Source organism: Pagrus pagrus (genome assembly GCF_965226575.1).
Source record: "Pagrus pagrus genome assembly, chromosome: 3".
NCBI classification, from domain to species: Eukaryota; Metazoa; Chordata; class Actinopteri; order Spariformes; family Sparidae; genus Pagrus; species Pagrus pagrus.
In genome coordinates this window covers 21,582,482-21,605,811 of record NC_140187.1, presented here as the reverse complement: position 1 = coordinate 21,605,811, position 23,330 = coordinate 21,582,482, and the positions used below count along the sequence as shown (strand labels likewise).

General features: G+C 45.0%; 1 protein-coding gene across 3 annotated transcripts in view; it reads right to left on the bottom strand.

Annotated features, from left to right (window-relative positions):
• Nucleotides 1-22,663, bottom strand: part of foxp4 (forkhead box P4) — a 95,356-nt gene extending 72,693 nt beyond the window's left edge. For all 3 annotated transcript variants that reach the window (XM_084349586.1, XM_084349587.1, XM_084349588.1), the window contains exon 1: nt 22,058-22,663. The gene's annotated coding sequence lies outside the window, so the exon portion shown is untranslated. The remainder of the gene's footprint in view (nt 1-22,057) is intronic.
• Nucleotides 22,664-23,330: the final 667 nt, after the last annotated feature.

Here is a 23,330-nt window from a genome sequence, read left to right as displayed (position 1 = left end):
ATCAGAGACTCACTAACCCTCATGTGTGCATGTGTTTGCATGTGATCACAACATCCATACTAATGTGGAGTGTTTCAACTGCTGACTGTAAAAAGTCCAGCTCGACTGGTTCAGGTAGTGAGAAAGGGAGAAAAAAAAATTCTCTTTTTCTCTCACCCTCCCCCCTGAACGTTGCTGGGATCCCTCACCACATGACTCCTGACTAGTCATTCTCCTCCGCCGCTGCATTTGTCTACTTTAATAACAGTGAAAATAGCAAGAGATGAAAAAACAGCCATGGAAAGAACCTGCATATTTGTCATTTCCGATTGTTTACCTTTTTCACGGCAAATTGATTTTTACATCTCCTGTTACTGGAAGCTCTCTGGGCTCGACTGCCAGGCCTGTCTGGCTCTGGCCTCAGCTGCCAAGCCCGTCTCTGGGCTTTATGACCTGGCTCTGGGGAGGACTTTTAAGGCTTTCAACTCACAAGTCATTTCAATGATACAATACTGCTTTTGTCCTAACCACCTTTGTTGTTTTCTTTCTCCCCCTGCCGCCTTACACTCTCTCTTTCTTTCCGTCTCGTTTCATCTCTCACTCCCGAATCGTTTCTCACTGACTGCGAGCGCGAGCGTCAAAGACTCTGGCCCGTTTTCTTGCCCGTACCTGTTTGTTTGCGGAAAAGGTGGACTTGTTGCATCACGACGGGGTTCACAATCGAACAGAAAAGATGTGCTATAGGACACACACACGCTTAAACCCTCCAGCTGACATTTAGGGCTCGCTGTGAAGCAGGCTAGAGTTTCACTGTGGTGGCTGGGCGGTGCGCTGTGGTTCGGATCTTCCTGGGTTCTGGTAGGACTGAGGTTTGCCTGCAGGGACCTCCAGTGAGCCCGGCAGCAGGCCTGAGCTAAACTGAGGCCAGAGCCAGGAATAGTCCTGAGCACAGAGGGCAGGCCTAATGGTGTGTTTGTAAGGGCGAACCCAAACAAACAACCTGCAGTTTGAATTGAAGGACTTGAGTGAGGCCACGGCCAGATGCTGTCGAACGGGAGAAACGCACACAAACACGCGACGTGTATGTATACAGAAAGGCAGGGGCCGAAATAGACTTGTGGCGAAAGGAGTGCACCATGTACCTCCAGACTAGAGTCATGGCATTAGCCTCAGCACCGAGCACATGTCCGGACTGCTGCCTCGCACACAGCCCTCCATGTGTGTGTGTGTGTGTGTGTGTGTGTGTGTGTGTGTACTCATGCTAACTGAAGTTTCAGCATTTCTCTCCATATTCACACTAATGAGAGAAAACGGCCAGGAAACCTCTTCTGTAATTACTCCCCAAGGAGCGAGGTTTCAGCACGGCCATGGTGCATAAACAAATACATACTCTTACACACACACACACACACACACACACACACAAATATACAGTATGGTGGTACATCTGAAACAGCATGAGGCTGACATTTAAATGTGTTCACCTGTTGAAAAGTGTGTGCATGCGGGAGGACGTGTGAAAGTGAGAGGATGGTACCGGTAATAGTAACATGTCATTATGGAAGGTAAGGACACCTGCTAATTAGAACTCAAGTGATTGTAACGAGTGACTGTGTGTGTGCGTGTGTGTGTGTGTGTGTGTGTGTGTGTGTGTGTGTGTGTGTGTGTGTGTGTGTGTGTGTGTGTGTGTGTGTGTGTGTGTCAGGGCATTTCATAAACAATTATTAACACCACTCACCTCACAATTAGACCCTTCTCAACTTCGCCCACACAGACTGACTGAACTCAGTCCAGTCTCTTATAATGACAAATCTAAATGGAGCTTTAAATGACACTAGTCTTGCTTTGTGTGTGCCTGTGTGTGTGTGTGTCTGTGTGTGTGTGAGTCAGTGTGAGAGAGGAGGAAACTGACAGAGAGATAATGGGGCAAACATAAGGTCAATGTTTTTATGAAATCGCTGTCTTTGTCACACCGCATCAGTTCTGACTTTTTCGCATTTAATAGCGCCTTTAGTTCAGCCAATGTTAGCCTGCAGCAGCTTTTAACAACTATAATAGTCTTATTCAACGCACACACACAGACACACACACACACAGACACACACACCATATTTAAAAACCTGCTCACACTCAGACAAAGAAGCAGAGATATACGACTAAAATCAGGCAATCATTTTTTTTCTGTCTGAGGGTGAATAGTTGGGAAGGGAGTCTTTGAGGCGCGCGCACACACACACACACACACACACGCACACACACTCCCTGCCCAGTGTTTGTGGTGGCTGAGCACAGCTGGTAACATCTGGATGTATTTTAGAAGTGTTTACATTTCCAAAATGCTGAAAAACTACACAGAAAGAAAGAAGGAGACAGAATTCTGAAAAACACTGCAGGTGCCAGGAGTGAAATAAAGAAAGGAGCAAGTCCCAAAAGAAGATTGTTTAAAATCTATCACACACACTCATAACCGTTGGCCAATTGGAGTTATTGCCATAATCCTCGTCCAACAATAACTGACATCTGGTGCACTAATTGGCAGAGTACAGCTTCTCCTTCTGAGTTTTGTCCCATCGAGCTTGCCTTACTGGAGCTGCTCGGATGAAAACGGAGACTTTGCGCTTCGGCTTCACTACGCGCCGCGTCTTTATAGCCTACCAGCTGACAACCACTCTTACGCACTCACCGCCACGCATACAACGCAGCAATTTCCGCCAACACACACACACACACACACACACACACACACACACACACACAGAAAACAGCTGCATTTCCATTCAACTTCCCCTAAATGACGAAAACACAAAAACAGTTGGACTTCATTCAGTCTAATCAAAGCTGACATAGAGTACATCTCTGTGAGATGACGTCAACGATGAAAAAACGCGCGCACACTCACTCACTCACACACACACACACACACACATACACACATAGAGTCTATAGGATGTAATTTCAGTGATTGGGTGTAATTTACTAGAGTAAGTTGAAACCAGACAGGGCAACTTGAGTGATCCCTGCTACATCAAAAACAAACCCATTCGGGTGGGGGCAACACACACACACACACACACACACACACAGGAATACACTCACTGTGACCGACGCCCAGGTTTTGCGAGGTGTTAGAAAACTGGTAATATGCTTTAATTTACAAGAAATGAGTATTTGAATATTGTCCCACGCAAAGTGCCCTTGGGATCACTCTAATCCTCTCAGGTATGCCACTTTCCCATGGTCCAAACTAACCTCAGCACACACACACAACACACACACTCGCTCACACACGTACACAGGGGAGATTATTAAAGCGACCTCGTGGCACATGGAGGTTCCTGATGGATTTAACATCAGGAATGATTGTTAACTTTCAGGACTAAAAAGACTTGGAGTGACTCCTGAGAAAAACGGAGCTCTTAGCCAGGCGCACGGATCACATGACAACTGGGCCGCAGCAGCAGCAGGGACCCCTGGGAAAACGGCGCAATGCCATCTCTCAGATCACACAGACCAGCAGTAATGCTGTGCAGCTTTATCGTATTTAGGTATGAATGTACCATTCACGTGCGCGGAAGGTTGAAGTGGTTTTTGACGTGAATATGTGCATCACAGTCAAGTGGTTAAGAAAAAAAAAGATAATCACCGTGAAATAAATTAAACCTATTAAGGGGAACATATGCTCAAGGTGACAGAGGAAATTAATTTGGCTCAACTATTGAGACCCATACCTCCACCCCACTATAGGATTTCTACCAAACTAATTATCACGCTCCACTTTCAGAAATAATAAGGAAAGTACTTAATAGGTTAGGATTCAACCCTGCATTCATATGTCCATTTAACATCCCTGCTTTCATGCCCACACACTCTTGCCTTAATGCAATTTCACATCTGTGATTTAAAATAGGGGGAAGGAATTATATTTCAAGTGGTGTCAGGATTAGAATATACAAGCAGTGATATTAAAATACTGTAAGGTCTCGCATGTGTGTGTGCGTGGAGCCTTTATGAGTGGCTGAAGCGGAGGTAAAGATGTTAAATAATGTTTTTGTCACAGTTTAGGACGACGGAGGAATTACAATGAAAGCCAAGATCTGTGATTAGTCTTCTCTCGCTGTATATTAATTTGTTGCCTCTCTGCTTTTATGCTGCTTAGGAGTTTAATTTTTAAACAGAGCGCAGATATGAAAAGACCCCCAAGTGTGTGCTCCTACGCCAAGGCAACCGCAAAAGTCTGTTTATCTAGTCAGCCAGTTCGCTCCAATTATAACAACATCCAAATGCAACTATTGTTTCACTTCCAACACTCTTTAAAATTAAAATCACTTTTCTGTGTTTTTATCCCCCTTTCTTACGCACCACTGAATTAGCATTCCGCCGCCTTGGGCTATGGAGAAAGTGCGGAGTCAAAATGCAGGTTAGGCCGGTTTTGTTCATTATCAGTGCAACAAAAGTTAAGCATAAAATAAATGAATTAAAAGATTGAGCGAGGCCTTAAGATGATCAGAATTATGTTTTTCATTACTTATTTGTGAGGATCTTTTTGTGAACTGCAGCTCTTTTCTCTCTTTTATTTCTAACATACACCCTCCTGTCCTTGTCCTCTCCCTGTGTGCTACATAGCTGAGCTCTGTGTCTCTGTAATATCGTGCCTTGTGAAAGGTAACAGGCCGCCAGTCAGCGAGAGAAAAGGAGTCAATATCCCGATGAGGTCTGAGAGGATTACTGTATGTCACTCCCTCTGAGTACACTCCACACACACACAGTGCCAACATGACCGCAGGAAAAAACTCCTGTCCCCAAAGGCATCAGCTGAGCTACTGTCAGAAACATCAAAATAAAAAAATAAAATAATTACGAAAACACAGAGAGACTGAGAGGGAGAGGTTTATTAAGTGCTGTGGTTTTCTATTAAACTCCAGTGGAGGCGGGGGAGAAAAGGGGAAGAGGAGTTCACATTATCTAAGAGAATTCCAATTAACACTCTCCCCCTCAGTAATTAGCTACTAAAATAGCTAGCGAACAAACCCAAAATCCCAACCCTGACGCCACCGCGCTGCCTAATTAATTCTCGAATCAGGAGCATCCGATGCAGAGAGGAACCTGATAGTGTAGATGACAGACAGGCCGGTCAGAACACACCACGAGGACGACTACTGTTAAAGTGCGAATTAAAAAGAGGAAAAGAAAACGTCAGCCTGCTTTTCGCTCCTCATCCGTTCCGCTTTACTTTTCTTCTGGACTTTTAAGAGAAAAAAAATAGCCCAGCAGACGAACAGAAATAGAGTCGAGCTAATTAATAGATACGTTTAGTCAGAGACAAACGCAAATACCATTACCTCCGTGAGGAATAAAAGTTAGATGAAATAAGAGATATCTTAGCAATCCAGGGCGAACAAAATGAAGGGAACGAGGAAGGAAAGCTGAAGCGAGCTACACAGCCAGAAAAGCAGATATCTTTCAGCCGTCTGTCGCTCATTTGCTCCTTCACTGGTCAGTTCTTCCACTGTTTAATGCAAACAGATGAGGCCTTTTTCTCGCTCTTTTTTTCCAAACCCTTTCTTTTTTAACGGTGGCTTCTTGGCCTCTGCAGTAACGTCAGCACAGCGTCTATTAAAACAGCATGTGTCCCAGACTGCTACACACACACGCGCGCGCGCAGAAACGCACACGTACACTCTGCACTTTTTTTTGGTGAACTTTTAACCTCTTTCTATGAAGTGACATCTGCAGCATGGGGGTTAAGGTGTCCCTAAAGTTGATACATGTTGATAAAGCGTACACAATCAGAGGCTGGTATCAGTGCACGCTGTATTAGGGTTCATTTATCTGTGGTTCCTATCAGTGACTGGCGCTGATGGATAATAAACCGAAGATAAACTCAATCAGCCAACAACCCACCTGGACACAAGGTGGGCTGTAAGATCCCGCTCTAATAAAACCAGCCTTATTCATCTGCTCCTCAATATGCACATGGCAGCCTGTTTCAATTAGACCTCTAACACACACACACACGCTCACACACCGCTTATGGAATATACAGTAGCTCCAGCATTAGCTTTTAATATATTGAGATACCCATCAGGTAGATTTTACACTGATTTGTGCGGCCCGCTCACACACAAACACATGTAAACGCCCACACACACACTGTCGACACTGTGGCACATTATAAAAAAAAAACACATGCTGTCACACGCTGATCTGTATCTGGACAAGTCAAACTGTGATAAAGTCACTCTTCAACTACAGCAATCGATGGAAGTAATTTATTTACCTCACCAGGCAATTTCTGCTCTGTCTTCAGAGAGAGAGGGAGAGAGAGAGAGAGAGAGAAAGACAGAGGGAGATTTGGCAAGCCTGTGTGAGTGGTGTGTAAATTAATCTAGCAGCAGTGAGATCCAGAGCCATGTATAAGTCCATAAAACAAGAGGAGGTTAAAGCAGCTCACATCATACATACACACATCAGGCAAAGGTCCAACACCAAAACCACTTCTTCCACAGAGAGAAGAGACATGAAACGTCATCTAGCTTCCATTAATGTGATGTGCTATCCCTGGATGCCACTAAAACGAGAGGGGGAGAAAAAAAAAAAGAACAGTTAAGAGTTCTTTTTCTCTTCCTTTTTCTTTCTTTCGTGCTTTCTCTCCATTCAAAGGCAGCACGCACCACAGTGAGAGAGAGAGGGAGAGAGAGAGAGAAAGAGAGAGAGAAGGATAGATAGAGAGAGAGAGGGAGAGAGAGAGAGAGAGAGAGAAAGAGAGAGAGAGAGAGAGAGAGAGAGAGAGGGGCCTGTCCACGGTCCTTAACTTTAACTCAATGAAATAAAAGGCACTTAACTAAGCCTCAATGATCGATACAAACACTGCTGCTGGCTGGCGCTCGCACTTACACACACACATGCAGACACACACATACAGACACACACTTATCCCACCTCCTCAGATGCTCATGCATATGCATGTCCATTGTGATTTATGCATCCTGGCGGGGGTGTGAGCCTATCTGAGAGCAAGGCCAACACACAGGTCAGCTCATTTGTAAATCAGTTGCCTATTTATGGATATGTGTATGTGCGAGTGTTTGTGAGTGTGTGTGCGTGCGTGTCGGTGGATGTTTGCGGCTATAAATCTGTGTGTACGTGCGTATGGATAGAGGTCAGTGTTTGAAACAGGCACATAATCACTGTAGCGCCTTCATTCATTATATTTATTGAATTCGTTCCAGCTTCTGCTCTTGGTGTGTGTAAATCACACAAGTTCTACACTATAGATTGCTGCGCGTTTTGTGTGTGTGTTCCAAGTCATGTCCACTGAGTGCTGACTGCTTCTGCCAACCGGCGCTCTGACCCTGCCCTTTGCAGCAGGAAATCGCTCAACTTTCTGACCTTTCTTATTATTCCCAAGGAAGGTTTGGGAAAAGCCTTTAGAAAAGCACCTTCCCATCAGAGCGGCTGTCAACTAATGGGGTCCCCACGGTCTCCTCTGTCCTTTGCACTGGATTATGGGTAAAAATAAGACAAGATTTACAACCCGAAAGAGGTGTTAGGGGTTAAACGTGCGTTAATTTGTGGCATAATCTGAGGAATCTTTGCACACAAACTGAAGAAAACAGTGTGCGCTTTCCTTTGTGGAGATTCAGTGGTTGCTCCACCCTCCTCCCACCTCCTCCGAACAACAGATTTGGGCTAATAGGGCAGCTGCTTGCCCCCCCCCTCTAAAACCCCGCTATGCTGCTCCCCCTGCAACCCTTCCCCAAAAAAAAAAAAAAAAAAAGCCCAGGAGGAAGCCTGTTGTTTTCAACTTGTTTTTGACACGGCTGTGAATGGAAAAGTTCCAACTGGATCGCTCATCCCAGGTTTGCGTTTCATTTGTCCACTATTTTTCTTGTGCGTTGCTTCGGATGTATTCCAAGATCAATTAAAAAGCAATAAAAGGAATAAAAACGCAGTGAGGCCGTCTGTTTATCCCTCTATCTCGGTGTCTGTTTCCCCTTTTCTGTTTTGCTACGTTGTCAACACAGGCAACAGTATCCCAGAAATAAACCCAGCATTAGGTCGGCCAGCAACCATGGTCTGTAACGTCACCACTCAAACACAACAGCTTATTTCCTCCACGAAAGACTAGAGCAAGTGCCTAGGTATACAAAGAAGGAAATATGACAATATTGCAAGCTATTGCAACACGAAAAAAATAACACCGGGAGACACACTATCAAGATTAAAAAAAACAACCCTCAAACACACAATCAATCCCTTGTGGCGCCAGTAAGTGAGCTCATAGAGATGTTTCAATGGATTGAATACTGCGACCTGTTCATGTGTTTGTTTGTGTGTGTGTTTGTGTGCCCGTGTGCGTAACTGGAGCCAAACTGTAAACCATATGCCACTCTCCCTCTGGTGCCAGCCGTCGCACCCCCCCCAAACCAGACACACACACACACAAACACACATACGCTCACACACAGACACATGCACAGAGGCTTCCCTGTATAAAAAAAAAGGCCCCTCCACTTCATTAGGAAAGTAAACACAAGTGCTGTCTGAAGTGGCTAATTAGAGACTAATTACTCCCTGCTCGTTACTAATGCAAATTAGATTACGCTGCTTAACTTCCTCGTGTCCACAACGCTGCTGTTAATTGAGGCCTTTTGAAATTAAATTACCCGCTAATTAGCATATCAAAACCATTAATTCTGAGCAAGGAGGAGGGGGAAAAAAAACAACAACAAATGCCAAGTTTTGCTAATGCGTTTTGCTAATTGAATATGTACGCTCAATACAGGGGGTTTGTGCCAGGAATACCTATTGAGCTGATCAGCGTGTGCGTGAATATGTGTGTGTGTGTGTGTGTGTGTGTGTGTGTGTGTGTGTGTGTGTGTGTGTGTGGGAGTGAAAAGCAGCCAGACAGAAACACCATGCATCATAAGAGCAGCATATAATTAAAGGAACCATTCCATCTCTCCAAACGCTTTGTCAATATTTCCCTCTGAACGCGCGACTCCACTGATGTTCGGCGTGCGGGGAGCGAGGGATACGGCGGAGAGACAGAGAGAGGAGAGGAGTGTGTGAGAAGGGGATGGATATTCATCTCATGAGAGGCAAAAGAGCCACTGTATGTGAGCGTGGAGTGTGTGGTTTAGCGGTGGTATGCGAGCGGGGTTAGCGTTTGTCCACTCTGTAAGCTGTCTTTGAAGTAAGGAACTGCTGCTCTCCTAAAGCCCCGAACCCCCTGCCAGCTCTTTCTCTGCATCCCCCTCCTCCCCTTCCCTCCCTCCCTCTCTCTCTCTCTCTCTTCAGCTGGCCCCTCTTCACCTCCGCTACAATACCTGTCCAATTAGGGAAACACACACACACACACACACACACACACACACACACATGCACGTCCACATACATACACATTTTATAGCCACTAGCAGGTGAACAGAATCTTTTCCTTCAATCGAAGCTGAATCTGTTTTTTCTCTCACTCTTCTGACCGAATAGATGATTCGAAACTTTTTGCAGATTAGAAATGGCGAGCATATTCATGGCCGGGCCTATACCTGCTTATGAATATGAGAGGAGACACACAGAGAAGCCAGGAGCTATTAGCTACTTTAATCTGCTGACGAAATAAAAGAATCAGACATCTAAAAGATCCATCTCAGCTTTGCATGTAAAACCAGCCGGAAAAAAAAAATAATGTCATTCTGAACAACTCCCCTTTCCCTTTTTCCTAAATATCTATCCAATCAGGGTGCGTGAAAAGCCCCATTCAGGTTGGCCCTTATAAAAGTTTCATCTTATTACACTTTCCAACTTCTCATTTCATTATCCCTGTAATGGCAGATGAAAAAACGAATGGTAAAATTGAGAGGTAGCCATACAAAAAAATTAAATAACCATGATAATTAGATGTAAAGATATTATAATTCCTTTAACAGGATGCATAGAAACTGCTGCTCGACAATATTTGCCCTAATTGCTAGAATTATCATATTAACCAGTTACCATTTGAGTAAGTTGATTAAAAAATTGATTATTCGTCTATTTCTTTTAGGAGTTTCTTAATCAAAATCTTACATCCTTGAAAAATTAATTTGAAGCCGTTTCTTATCAGTTAATTAAATCGGGTTGGAAGTCATTTTTTTCTGTGCAGCATGATTAGAACGGTTCTGTTCTCTTCTGTTCAGACACCATGACGTTAGAGGGGGAACTTTTCACTGTCTCATCAAACATTCACAACCACAAGAATAGGACTTCTTTGAAGGGCCCGCCGCCTCTTTTTTTTTTTTCTTCCTTCCAAACCTCTGCCTTTCTGATAAATTGTGCTATACCCAATAGATCTTTCTTTCTCGTTAACACATTCTCATTAACGGACAGAGAAAGCGAAAGGAGAGGGGAGGGGAAGAGAGGAGGAGAGCGGCGGAGGGGAGGCGGAGAGGAGTGGAGTGGGTGGTGGTGGTGGTGGGTGAGGGCTAAAGGGGGAGAAACAGGAGGTGGGAAAAACAGGGCATGAAAACAGAACCAATAGCGGAGATAAAGTCAAAGAAAGAAATGAATACACAGAAATTTTACTGCACAAAAAAAGAAAATTGAATAATATAAAGACGACACAGGCGCGCACACACACAAACGTTGCCTGGGTGACAGCCTTGGGGTGGCCTGAGTTGAGACTAAACAAGTAAAGCCAGGAGCTAAACAAGACCTGCTGTTACTACAGAAACTAAACGTCTATCCGACCCCAAAACACTTTTCTCTGTCAGGCTTTTTATTTTGTGAAGATAAAACGCGAAAACAGAATGTGGTGAGAATTGATTTCCCCGATATATATAATAGATTTTTGCTTCGCTCTGTATCAATTCAAATTGTCGGCTTTAAAGACTACACATCAGAGGGTGACTTCACCTCAGAAAACTAGTTTTCTATTTCTGGAAGAAGACTAATTATAAAAGCTCTGCCCCTGGGAAAGAAAAGCCCCTCTTGAAGGAGAGAGGGAGGCAGAGAGTCCATTCAGTACTGCCATTGCTGGAATATAAGTTTGTCTCTCTATACTTCAGCGAGCAGCAGAGCAGAACCGAACAGATACAGTGCGCTCCGCTCATCTGTCCATCCCCGACTCCTCGGGGAGGTATAGGAGGATTGGAGAGGGAGGAGGGGAGGAAGGGGGTTCAAAAGGAGAATTAAAAGGAGAATCAGTGAGGATACGGAGCGGTGTGGTGAGTCTCTCTGATTGGATAATGAATTGAATGATTATTAGAGCCCGGCTAGTAAAGTTACGCAGACATCTCAGCTCTTCATCGGCCAATCAACGCGCTTCCTCATCAACCAATCAGACCCCCGACTCGCTGGAGGTGTCGGGGGCTTTTCTGTTTGCTGTTCTCTCTCCAGATTTCTCCCTCTCGCTTCCTCTTACGACACGTCAGGTCTGTCTTTGGCACAGCCGCCCTCGTCTTTCTCCGTGGGAGACGGCGAATTCTCAAAGCCACAATTACCGCACAGAACTATCAATTTCCCCTTCTATTAACCCTGTGGGAAGAGAGGGGACGAGGGAGAGCGCAGAAGGGGATGAGAGATTCAAATTTGGGATGAAGAGAGGCCACCTCAGTCCGCTCCCCCCAGCTCACATCCTCCCCCCAGGGTGCAGTCATGTGTTTGGGCTGAGGGGGCCAGAGAATTACACCTCCTCGCAATGAACTTGACCCCGTCACTGGAGGTCAAACAAGTTACTATACAGCACGGGCCCCCTCTATCCTCATTACCAGCAAATAGGCCCGGCCGCTGTTCCACTAATGCAGACTGTATGTTAATAACTGGCAGCGCTCGAACCACAGCGCGGGGAGAGATAGACGGAGAGGCAAGGAGGAGGATGGAGGGAAAGAGAGGAGAGCGAAAAAGGACGGAGAGGAGAGAGAGAAAGGGGGAGGGATAAGGAGGGGGCGTGAGCCAGGAGTTGTGTTTCTTAGATCAGCGACTGAGGGCCCGCGCCGCCACAACGGACGACTGTGACGGCATGCTCTGCTCTCTGCTCCCCTCTTGTCCTCTTCTTTGCTCTCTCACTTCCCTTCCCTTCCCACCCCCTCCTCCTCCCCCTACCCTCCACCCACTCGCCGAGCAAACCCCCCGGGGGAGCCGCTCAAACCCAAACCCAGCCTTCAGCAAAGTTTCGCAGGCAAACTTTTTTCACAAAGCCCCCAGAAGTCGAACGCCTGCCTGACACCACGAAGCATGCCAGGGTTTCACTGCCACTCACCCTCCCTCCTGTCCTCTTTTTTTGTACTTTAGTCCTTCGTTCCTACCTCGGTCCCCTCCCTCATTTGTGCCAGCAACTTTTCCGAGGCTAATGCACTGTTCCTGACTGACCTTTAGACAATGGAAACCTGCAGCAGCAGAAGTTGCCGATTAGGGCTACAGGTTGGACACGGCAGCGCTGACCTTCACTGGGCAAACGGGCATTGTGGTGTCTCCTAATCCAACAACCAATGGAGGCTTTTAAAGCTGATATTAAATGCCCTCAGTCCTTGAAGAAAACATTCCTGTTTTCTCCGTTACTCGCCGATGGTTAACACTTAAAAAAGAAAGTAAAGAAAGTCTCATGCTGGAAATAAAGAGGAAAAAACACCGAGTCAAAATCTGTTAAACAGTATTATTTTGTTTCCTGTCATTTGTTGTTTTTGTCAGAGAATCGCAGCTAGTCTAAGTCTGTTTTTTCCACCGCGAGGCACACTCTTTTTTGTCCAGGGACAAGTAGAAGTGCTGACAAAACACTGCATTCACATGTCACCTTAATCACGATACAGCCTGCACAAAAATTATCAACAGAATGCTACACATTTTTCTGACACCGAAAATAATAATTTGAGTAAAAGCACACATCAAGTTCGCGGCTCAGAATCAGTGAGAGAGTGCGAGTGTGCCACAGTAATTGCTCCCCGCGACTCTTACATGAAATTTGCGAGCAAAATATTTTAACCTGACAAATAGATTTAAGGAGAATGAAAAAAAGGTAAAAAAAATAAAATAAAAAAAAAGATAATTTGCAATTTCTCTTTTTTAAATATTTCACTGATGTTTTTGAATTTGTGAATACGACGCTAAAAATTAAAAATAAAATTGAATGATACAAAAAGGCCCATTTTTAGTCATTTGAACACCAAAGCAGACACTCGGAGTCTGTTAAAAGGGCTATTGATTGACCTTGCGTCGAGTCGTCTCATCCCAGTCATCTAGAATAAATAATTCCTATTGAAATGGGCCATGAGGAGAGGTAGCAAATGTCGGAGGTAAACTGTGATGACAGCTTGGATGTAATGAAGAGGCTGAGGGAACACAGAGCCGTGATAATTAGAGACAACAGGCATGACAAGGAGAGGAGGAGAGAGGGAGAGAGGGAGAGCACGGACGGGGGTGGGGGAGAGGAAAGAGTAGAACGACGTGAAAAAAGTGCAAGAGAATAAGAGGCGAGGAGGAGAAAAAAGAGACAGACAGCGAGAGTTGAGTCCTTCACAGTGAGTGACTATCGGAGCTCCGACAGGGAAAAGAACACTTTCCGACCAGAAATGAACGCAGCCCTGGCAACTGCAGGCACACATGCTGTGTGTGTGTGTGTGAGTGTGTCCAGTCTTATGAGTGGCACTCAGACATCTTACCTTATAATTGAAAAATACAAATAAAAAAGGGTAAGAAAAAAAAAAAAAAAAGGACAGATAAAATTGTCTTTTTTAGTTTACGTATGTCTCATTGTAAGGAGGGAAAATGTTTTAACATCGTGTCGTGCCTTTGTAGATACAGTGGAGCAGTGAGCATGTGACAGCAGTATATTTAAATGATGTTTTTTTCTCTTTTAATCCGAGAAAAAATGTTTTAATTAATTGTTAAAAGCGAAAAATAACAGCATTTCTTTCTCTTTTTTTTTTGCTAATTTAAAAACTTGAATTGATCTATTGAAGTTGAAAAGGGGAAACTATGGCTCATGCGGGAAAAAAAAAAACAATCACAAAACTTTTCTCTAATTAAAATGAAATCTGATAACTGTACATATATTTGAACAGTATCGTATACAGACGGTTAAAGAGTCATTTGAAAATTACCTCGGCTTGAACAGTGAGCCAAGAACCAAAGACTCCTCTCTTGTGACTTTTCCTACTTTTAAACTGCTCTTTCCTTCTTGTTTTTCACCCCCTGACCAACATTCTGCCGGCAAACAGCTAACGCTTCTTCAAAGGCCAACAGCCCACAATGCAAACACAGACACACACACACACACACACACATACACACACTCTGGCTTCTCTCTCCTCAGGAACATGAGAGCTGGCTCTGATTCACAGGCTGGTAAAGCTGTGGTGGACAGCAATCTTGATCTGGCAGGATTAGGCTACTTTTATTTCCCCGAGAGCCACGGGGAGGAGGGGAGGAGGAGAAGTGGAGGGAGGTGTGTGTGCATGTGGAGAGAGAGAGAGGGAGAGAGGGTGGAGGGGGGGTAAAATCCTTCTACAAATGTCAGACAACGACCGGTGACCAGGGGCTGCAGATACACACACACACGCCAGCTCACACACTCATAAACACCCCTGAAAAAAGCCCAAAGTGCCACCCAGAAAAGAGACTCATCACTCTCCGTCTCATCAGCCTGAGGAAGAAGAAGGAGGGATGTGGGGGCAAGAAGGGGAGCGAAGGAGAAGGAGAAGGAGGCGGAGGGAGTAAAAGAGGGAGGGAGAAAAGAGGGGGGGGGATTACACAATTATTCAGATAACAGCTGGGTATAATCTAGTGGCAGATGTCTCTCGGTCAACAATGCCCACCACACACAGGCGTGCATGTGTATGCGCATACACACCAACAGAGTCTCAAAACCCAGCGAGCAACCACAGAGGAGGAAAAAAAAACAACGGCCGTGGATGAACCAGCACTCAACTCCAGCTCTCTGTCACTCTGTCTGGGAAAGTTTCTCCTCTCTGAAGCAGATGAGACAATCTATAAAAATAATGACAAAGACACTGTTTTCTCCTGAACTGTGAGATGTCAAAAACACACACACACACACAAGTTGGGAAAGTGACGACCTGTTTGCTTTTCTTCTCCTCCGACAGCCGCCTAAAAAACAAAACCTAAAACCGGAGGAATTCTGTCCGAGGAGGAGAGAGGTGGAGGGTCACCGGGTGATTGACAGTTAATTGCACACACGCACACGCGCACGCAATACGTGTACACACATGCAGAACAGCATCACACTCTCATCTGCGAGCGATCTCCAAGACTCCCGATAGCGGCTGTAGCAGTCGCCATCCTCCCCTCCCTCCTCCTGCCTCCCGCTCCCCTCCCCTCTCTGAAAGGGCACTATAGAAGCCATAGGGCCTGCACCCCACTGGGCAGAGCCTGTACAGCCTCTTCACCTTGAGAGACAGCAGAAGAAGAAGAACTTGACAGACAGGCTTTGAATCAGAGAAAATCATATTCATCTCAAAATGATCTCTGAATATTTCTTTCAGAAGTTTTGGGGCAAAACTAAATCTCAAGCTCTTTTCAGTTCCAACGAATCTTTAATGTGAGGTTGCGCGCAGACGGACGGCCGGAGCGAGAGAGGCGAGAGAGCGAGCTCTGTCAATCCGTCAACCCAGGCAGCCTATTGTGATTTGGTTTAACACTGGTTAACAGCTCGTCCTGTCAGGGGATGGATCATCCCACGGCGCCTCACATGCTAATAGCTTAAGTAGGCATCCCATGTCCCCCGGAACTAATACCATAAATACTAATACCATAAAAGAGCAGTGCGCGCCGACGCTCCAGCCTCACTTTCGCCTGCGTTAGCCAACATCCCCGATACTTTACGGATTAGAAAACATAATGAGATGCATTTAAATGGTTATTACCTCCGCGGTCCAGGACGGCGAGGAACGGGGACGAGGGGAAGTACTGCATGGCTAATTTCCTATCATCATATGTTAATGTTAAAGTCATCCTGGTTGGAGCAGTTCAAATATTCTGGTGCATATTTAAAAAAAAAAAAAGAAGCTAAAATAAATCAGATTAATGTGAGATCTGATAAGAGACACATCAGGAATCAACTAAAATGGAACTGATGAGCAGGGAAATCTAAATTTGTGGTATTTTCATCAGGAGCTCGTAGAAGAAGAAGATGTAAAACTGATTTGAGTTCGGTCAGGTTGTAGTTGAGTCTATGGACCTGGCGGTGAATCCCCCGAGCGCTCCTGCTTCACCTCTTCTGGGAATCTCAGCACTTTATCGGAGCGTTCATTCGTACGCAAGGCACATTTTACCGCCGCAGCGCCACGGACAAGCGAGCACTCGAGAGCTGTGTAACGCTCCTTTACAGTCAGATGGTTTATGAAATGTGTGTGTGTGTGCGTGTATCCATAACACTCTGTGTCTCGCGCTCCACAGCTGTCACCTACCCTTCACAGCCATCCTTTTCACTACACATTAAAGCAGTGCTGCAGAAAGTTTAGTCACATTGTTGTTCTGAGCGAGGCTTTCCACTGATCTGCTCCCTCGGTTCCCCCCGCGCTCGATTGACGGCTGCCCTGTCAGTTTGTCGCGGCGCTTTAGAAAACACCAACGGCTCTCTGATGAAGTGCTTACAAAAGGTCATAGGGTGGAGGAGGTGGTGGGGAGGGGAGCCGACTACTGAGAGAGAGAGGGGAGGCAGGGGAAAAAGGAAAAGGGAGACGGGACGGAGTGAAGGAAAATCCATAACACAAATACAGCTGTCAGAAGGAGTGCGGAGTTAGCGGGGGACACAACGACCGATGAGGGCTTTTTCATGAGGATGCTGCGCTTGAACACAACGGGCGTTCTCTCTGCTTCTGCTGACCATCTCCTTGTGTGCTCCACCTGGCCGCTGCGCCACTGACCTAATGATCCCTCGGTCTGTGAAATCAAACCCTGCGAGCTCCGACTCTGACTTCACGCTCTCAGACTGCGCGGCCCTCTCCCTTCAGCTGCAGCCATGGCCTCAGGTGCCAAGCGCACTCTGGAGAGGCTGATCTAATGCTTCCTCAGCTATAATGACCCATGCCTAAAACCACTCGCTTCCACCATTCTTTCACTCATATGTTATATCTCTCTCTCTGCGGCCCTTCTCTTGCTTCCCTTTCCCCTCCCTGCCCATAGGAAACAGTCTTTTCCGCTCTGAGCTGTTGGGTCACTCCTTCCAACATCCATCAGCTGTTAATGGGCCGGTGCTCTGTGGAGCTGGAGGAACATCTCCCCACACACACACACACACACACACACATATAGGAAAGCTCATCTGAAACGCATGGACATGTTAATGACCACAGGCTAAACCACTGTGTCGGGCAAAATTATTAGCTTATCAATCAGAGGGAGAGGACTGGGTAAATTTTACTGAATTGAGTTGGGACTGCGAGCGCGGTTGCTGTCACATATTCGATGACAGCTCTTTTAAAAAAAGACACAAAAGGCAAGAGAAAGGGCAACAAAAGACAACAACTGCCCGATCATTCTCTCTCACAGGTGGTCAGCTTCCCAAAGAGCGCTCAAGGCATCTTCCAGCTTTCCTTCTCTGCAACTTTCCTGTACGACCCCGCCTTCTGACCCATCATAAAAACACATCTCATCTTTGAAAAATGTGCAGGATTTATTATGTGCACACACACGCAGACAGACAGACACACACACACACACACACACACACACACACACACACCAGTATCCAGCCCTCAACCTCTCCTAAATAACAGGTTCAATTAGAACCACATGTATAATCAGGCCTCGGTCTAAAGCAATGTGGCGGCAGTTTCACTGTGCAGTCAATCACTTCAATACTCAAGCAGAGCAGTCCCCCAATCGCTGGCTGCCCATGAAGAAACACCTTCATTTAATCCATTAATTTGTCAATTATATTTCATTAACATATTTTTAAAGAGGTAACAAGCAGGTAATTGCTCTTATAATGGTATTCACTGACTACGTATGAAGATTTTCATTTTCCATCCTTTTTGTTTCAGCAAAAAGGAGCAATTTTAATCCATAAAAATCAATGATTCACTACATTAAAATACGTTTCATTTTAACTCATAATTACACACTTGTTACAACCTGTAGAATATCTTATCCTGCAGTGTTTCAACGTTTAAAAGCCGCCAAACATATTATGCGCACACATCTTGCACTAACGGCAGCTTCAGGACCGACACTTGAAATCATTCCATTTCAAAAAACCTGCACAGGAACAATTTTTTTGCTTTTCTCAAACCCCCCATCTAAAGGATATTGAAAATTTAACCATTTCAGCTTTTTGAGCAGGTAATGCACTGAGAGTATCTATCACGGGTCAAACCCTACATGTATAGCAGAGTCGTATACGGGTGCTCTTCAACATCACTTTGGAGCCAAAAGCCCACTCAGACTTGTGGGTTTGGGATAGCAGGAGGGCTTTAATGAAGAGAGCGCCAGAGATGGAGAGACGGACAGGCGAGCCATCAACGCTACCGACGCACAGGACATTTAAAACTTCAAACACTGTCCATTTTCACTCGAGCAGGACAGGTGAATTGAGCAAAAAAGCACTCCTGTGCGCACACACTCCCGCACTCAGATATATACACCCCTTCCACACATACATTCACACACGCTCATGCTGGAGGTAAGGACTCTCTGAGTGAGTTTATGGACTAACACAATCATATTGGTGGCTTTTAATCCTGCTGAAGGGGTTTTAAAGCGCATGAGATTCATAGCCATTATTGCCTGTCTCTAGACGGTCTCACACAGGGCTCGAGTCACACACAGTCACTGTGCACAGGGCCGGGCTGAAAATCATCGTTTAAGTAATGTGTCAGTAAGCATAACAGAAAAACAATCGTCTGCTGGAGAACAGAGTCTGAAAAGTGATAAAAATCAGCAGTGCACGAGCGTCTCTCGCAAACAATGAAACAAAACAGGACATGGAAAAGACACAGCTGTCGAGAGAGGAGAGGAGGGGAAAAAAGGCAAAGAAGGAAAAGTGTTGAAGCAAGATGAAAAAAGGTGGCAACGCTGAGGCAAACACACAGACACGGACGCACAATAGCCGACAGAGAGCGGAGAGAGTCAATCTGTCTCTGACACCTCTGGCTTCCTGCGCACGTACTCTCTCTTTTTAGCCCAAATAACTACTTCTGCCTCTCAAATACTCTTTTGTTCATTGTCTCCCATTATAATTGCATGAAAAGCCTGTCACTGATGTGATAGCCTATCAACGAGCGAAGCACCACACAGAAATGATAAGTTTACAGTGAGTTTATGTTGTTGGAAAATGCTGAAATGGAAGTAAGAAATTAAAAAAGAGCATTTCCTCCATCGCTGAGCTCCATCACGGGATTCTTCGGGAGGTCTGCGTGTGGTTATCAGTGATTTTAAATTCAAATTTACAAATAACTAAATTGTACAGTGATCTCTGATTTGTTGGAAATCGTAGCCACAACTTCTTAAATGTTTCTTTTAGCTGAGACAGCTCAGCTGCGGTATCGAAGAGAGATGGAAGCACATGCAGCAAAAAGAGGCGTCATTTCAAAATAAAAGAAAACCAAGACTGTCTGAATTATTTTCTCCATATTTCTGGGAAATAATTCCAGCAGATTTATCGTGTTACACGAGCCGATAGAAAATAATTTTTATGAGATGCATTCACAGTTGCCTGCAGCACACGATTCTGTCAGTTATTTTCACTGCTGAAAATGCTTCATGTAGTGCAAATAAAATACATGCAGGTTCTAAGAGCCTTGGATAAAATTTAAAAATTAGCCTTGTAAAAATTCTCATTTAATTTTGACATGAAGACACAACATGAAGCTGTGAGAATGTTATAAAACACTATTTTTTTATGAAGCTTAATGTTAATCAAATTCATGCAGGGGAAATAAAGTTTTTCTCTTTTTGTTTTAATTCTGCACATACTTTACAGCAGGGGCTCGGAGCCACCACCACCACCACCACCACAAAATACCTGCTTTCCTGTCTGACACCAGAAACGTGACAAGGTCATAAAACGTGATGAAGAGCTTTTTCATTCCCGCTGGATCTTCTATTAAAGTGCAATTAAAAGTGTGTCATCGCGTCGCGGAAATGCCACCACAGAGGACAGGAGGGGTGGTAGGAGGAAGGAGGAGGGGTGGTGGAAGAAGAAGAAGAAGAAGAAGAAGAAGAGGAGGAGGAGGAGGAGGGGGGCACACAACAGGAGAGAGAGGGACACAGTAAATAAAATTAATTATGCCAAATGCCCCGGCGCCCATCAATCACGGGGCAATAATGTCCGTGTCAGGGTGCTGCACCCACACGGCCTGTATGCTTTTCTCTCAGTGACAGACAACTAACAGCAATTAATTGTCATTTCATCTCTCCCTCTTTTTTGTTGTCCGCAGCTTTTCCATCATGCGGGACCTGAGTCCATGTGACATGCGGGGATGTTGAGGATGATGTGTTATGTGTGAGGACTTTTATTTTAGAGGACTAAAAAAAAAAAAAAAATACAGAAGAAGAGACCAACTTAAACGTCCATGTGAGAGTTGAAGTGTTGCGCAAATTAAAATGCAACTTTTAACCTGCTCGTTTCATTGTTATGTGTTATTTTAAAAAATTACAGTGCCGGTGTTAAGTTATTTTCTTTTTCCCTGGGAGAAAATATAATTTTCTCTTGTGGCGCAGGCCTACTTTCAGGCGGTTTGCGAGTGCAAAGAGAGAAAGGAAAAAACATGGGTCATGCAAAGGACTTCAACCCCCTCGATTTCTAAATTTATAATATCGTCAGAGTCAGCTCTAAATATGTGGCGATGTTTTTATATTTTATCAGCCAAAGTGTCTCGTGTTCATTCCTCTCCATTGCAGAATGAATGGTGGCTGTCTTATTAAAACAGACTGGTCGTGACGCACTCGTCAGCCACAGCACGTGTGTTTTAATTTTAAAATTTAAATTAAACTTTTGCCGCGCGTGGACAACTTCGCTGCGCGTCCTGCTGCTCGCACACATCTGTACATTGTCATTTACTGAGTCCGCTCGGATCTCACATGGGCTCAGGAAATTCACATCACAACTCGCTGAGGTCACACAACGCGGTTCCGATTTCAAAAGTCAAAACGCTTTGAAAAGAAAGTATTGTCCCCTGACCTATTGACTGTGTCCACAAGAAAGCATTTTCTCCCTCTTTTAAGACAAGGGCTCCATTCTGTGCAGTGAGAGGTGGCCTGTAATCCCTCCGTTTTTATCATTTCAAACGCTGCTATTTAATTCTCAATAAAGGCGAAATTAGACAGTGAAAAATGTGCAGACACTCGAGAGGTAAACAGGTAAAGCGATGACAAAGCGTGCAGACTTTCTGGGAGTGTGTGTGTGTGTGTAAAATTATCACCACATAACCGACGTCGGTGTTTATTATCAAATCCCTTAACAAGGGTTATTAACGGGGAGGCAAAGTTTAGTTTGTTACCTCGGTTCAAATCCCGACGTCTTAGTCAGTCCTGATAAGGAAAAAAACTTTCTGTTGTCTCATGAGACTTCAGACAATAAGCACCAGTCCACGACACTTTGTATAAATTCGAACAATTCAAATAAATCCCGTTTAAATAAAATAAAAAAATGTCGCTTGGAAATAAACTACATTTCGCCCGTGTGTGTGTGTTAACACGTGTGGCAGTGGCGAAGCGCTCGACAGAAACTTATCCCGCCGTCGGTTCTCTCTCGACTCGACACAATTGAATAGATGAAAACATGAAAGAGGATTTTTTTTTTAAAAAGGAAGAAAAAAAACGTGGCTCGTAAGTTTAGCGATCAGCGACAAAAAAAAAAAAAAAAGTCAAAGTTAAAGTGAGACATGGACGGAGCGGAGTCTGGAAGAGGAAAACTCCGACACTCTCCAGCAGCCCGGTCTGTTATCAGGCTGACTTTGGAGCACTTTCACAGACTAAACGTGCCACGAAAAGTTGCACTCGGGTGTTTTTGGTGGACTAACGTGTGTGTGAGAGAGTTTCAATGGAAGCACAGAGCGAGGAAAGAGATGTGTACATGTGTATAAAAAGAAGAAGGAGGTGTGGGGGTGGGGGGGAGAGAGGAAAGTGTAGATAATGCATCAACCTGTTCTCTTGTTTTCTGAAGAAGTCAACTTTCACGCCAGTGGTTGGACCATGTGGACAGCCCGCTTCTGCTCCTCGAGCCCCCGGCGCGTCCACTCTCTCGCGGCGACAAAGGGGGGACACAAACCGACGGGACGAAAAAATAAAAAAAAAATAAAAAATAAAAAATGGAAAGAAACAAGAGAGGAGAGGGAGAGAGGGAGAGACAGAGAAATCTAGGATCTAAGACCGCAGGACCATTACTTTAAACGACAAAGCGTGCTCGTTAGTCCTTTTTCCTTTTCCCCTTTTGTGTGCGTCCTCTCTCCTCGGAGTGGCCCCTCTGGAGTGAAGTCAGAACAATACTGCCGCTAAAACTCTGGCACTGTGTGCGCAAGTTGCCGCGGAGAAAGAGCGCAGCTTCTCTCGTCTTGTTTTGTCGCGTCTCTGCCTCCTCCGCTATCTCTTCAAGAGGCTTATTCAGGGCGACGAACCTCTCCACCGGTCCTCACTTTTTGGCATCCCGTCTGTTGCTTCGCTCGTTCGCTGGAAATCAGAGGGTTGAATCACCACCAGGGCTGTGTGTGTGTGTACACGAGTGTGGAGTGTGTGTTGCGGGGGGACAGTTGAGCTGCGCTACCGTAATGCCTCTAAAGCAGGTGCGCGTTTTTCATCGCTGCCCTATCCTCGCAGAGCCCTGGCGCACAATAGGAAAACAGCAGCCGGCGAGAGGTATCTCTCTCTCTCTCTCTGTCTCTCTCTCTCTCTCCCAGTGTGTGTGTGTGTGTGTGTGTGTGTGCGTGTGTGAGGGGAAGGCACTGATCTTTTGACCTCCCTTTGCATCCCGGCTGAGTTGTGCTATTGTGGAGGCAGAGAGGAACAGATGTTAGCCTGCACAGAGTTTTGAGCTCAGAAACCGTCAGAAACAAAGCACGATCACCCAAACACATCTCTCCAGCTAAACATTTGGATTTTCTACCCTTCTAAATTTCGTAGGTTGTTTATCGTGTTGAAATGGTAGATAAAAAAACAAATAAACAAACGAGAAAAAAGTTTTAAAAGTGTGAATAACTTATCTTTTTATACATTATTTTTTTTGCTCTTGACAGACTTTATTGTGATATAACTGTCACATCTTTTTTTTCCACGTATCGATTCACGCCTAAAAGATTTATATCAACATAAGAAATGCTGTATTCCGCAAATAAAAAATAAGTGTGAAATCAGTTTAAGTGGGCTCACTCTTGTTTTACACTTACCTCGCAAACAGACAGTTATATTGTGATTGGACAATT